The sequence below is a fragment of the Penaeus monodon genome, chromosome 21, assembly GCF_015228065.2.
Source record: "Penaeus monodon isolate SGIC_2016 chromosome 21, NSTDA_Pmon_1, whole genome shotgun sequence".
NCBI lineage: Eukaryota > Metazoa > Arthropoda > Malacostraca > Decapoda > Penaeidae > Penaeus > Penaeus monodon.
The window spans coordinates 1044450-1046249 of record NC_051406.1 but is presented as its reverse complement, the minus strand read 5'-3'; the positions used below and the strand labels follow the sequence as shown (position 1 = coordinate 1046249).

The window sequence follows — 1800 nt, the reverse complement described above, 5'->3', positions numbered from 1 at the left end:
CGCAACTGACGAGAGCTTTCGACTTCCCTGCGGTTTCTTGGGCCTCGGGAAGCCTTCAACGCCGAGGTAACGATGTCTATGAGACATTTCAGAAGGTGAGGAATGTATTAAAGGTGTCTGACACGCGGTTGTGTCTATTTGTAGTCTAGGGAGGTGAACGTTGGTTAGCCAGTCCTTCTATGCTGCGAAATTGGAAGGTAAAATGAATTCAGTCTCTTGTTTGATTAGCTTTCATTAAATCTCACGTTCAGATAATCCTGAGGGAAAGAATTATGACATTTTTTTCATGATCGTATTGTTAGTAACCAAAAAATTGCCAGTTTTACATGAAAAACTAGACATTTATGCTTGGTGCTACATGCCCTTGCCAGAAAAATAATACTGAAATATTCACATGACTAGATTATGTGTTAGAAATATATTTTAAATGTGTATTTACATTATTATTTGACAGTCAGCCTACTTGCATAAGCAAAAAAAAATGTTAATACTTTTTGTTATATATATTATTCATTTTTTGCTTGCAAATATATGTTAGTTTGCCAGCAGCATGTGCAGTTATAACTGTTATTAATGCTTGAAATAAGTTTGATGGTGGAGCTTGGATTTAATTATACATTTTTTACATAGTGTGGTTTCTTCACCACTATTCCTTTATGGCCAACTAAGGTTCTTCAGTTTTTACTAGGTTCCAATTTGAAGAATACAAAACGTCAGTAATATGATTTTTACATATGCTCTGATATATTATCATATCAGGAAATATATATAATTATGTTTCCAGGTAAGTAAGGAAGCACAGCTGCAGCTTGACAGTGAGGCTCGAGTTGGGAAGTGGAGGCCGTCCTTCCAGCAAGCAAGCAAGCGCTGTTCGGCGGCCTGGCCTGGCCTGATACACTTGCTGAGGAAGAGCTCATGGGGTGTTACCGGCCAGAAGTCTGCTTTAGAAAGTCGGCGGATGGTTTTCCGATAGTAAGAAGTGACCGCGGTAATCGCTGTATGTCTGCGTTTTAAAAATTCGGCACTATGGTTTATTGTTATTTCCAAATGATGGTGATTATCCTCAGGAAACTGCTTTGTTGTCTCTTATAAAAAATGAATATAAGAATGTTTATATATGTGCATATGTATACAATTAAACTATGGTGCTAATAAACACTTTCTTTATGTTTCAAAATAGGTTGCAGCATCGCACCTCCTATGCAGCTTCTGACCTTTGCGTTACATGGCAACAGGATTCTTTCAGCTGAATATTGCAGGTTGTTTGGAAATGTCAGTGGCGTCAGTTTTCAGATAGCTATCGTATGTCGCAAGAGCCATAGCAGCACTAGCATTGGTTTTTAGCATTGTTTAATTACAGGAGACAAGGCTCTTTTTATGTTGTATGATCTCATTTTTTTGTTTTTTTCCCCACGGAAATGCATCTTTATGCATACATATTTCGAGTTGTCAAGGTAACAGGAAATGTTTGTAAATAGATTATTAGCTGTCGTTGATGTCAGAAACCATTTTGCTTTGCATTGCTTTTCAGATGTTTTTATTTCTGTCTGTAAATGTTTAGTTATCTTTGAATTTTTGACAGAACATTGTAATATATTTGAAGGAGTGTAATAAAAGTTTGATACACGCTGTACATTTTATGGTGTTCCAAAATTAGTGCCCTGAAGTTGCAGAACTTGTTTGCTTCACTTGATAACGAAATGAAATTAATTTAGAGCCACTGGTGATGCTTTTCCTCAATGCAAGAAATGCTTCACGTTTCATGGAAAACTTGATATAATTATATCCGCGCCTATGTGA

At 36.7% G+C, this 1800-nt stretch overlaps 1 long non-coding RNA gene across 1 annotated transcript in view; it reads left to right on the top strand.

The window, feature by feature from the left end:
• The window catches only part of LOC119586095, a 25369-nt gene extending 23740 nt beyond the window's left edge, over positions 1-1629 (top strand). Inside the window, exons 2-3 of the long non-coding RNA XR_005229929.1 lie at positions 785-1053; positions 1181-1629. This is a non-coding gene — a long non-coding RNA (uncharacterized LOC119586095). The remainder of the gene's footprint in view (positions 1-784; positions 1054-1180) is intronic.
• Positions 1630-1800: the final 171 nt, after the last annotated feature.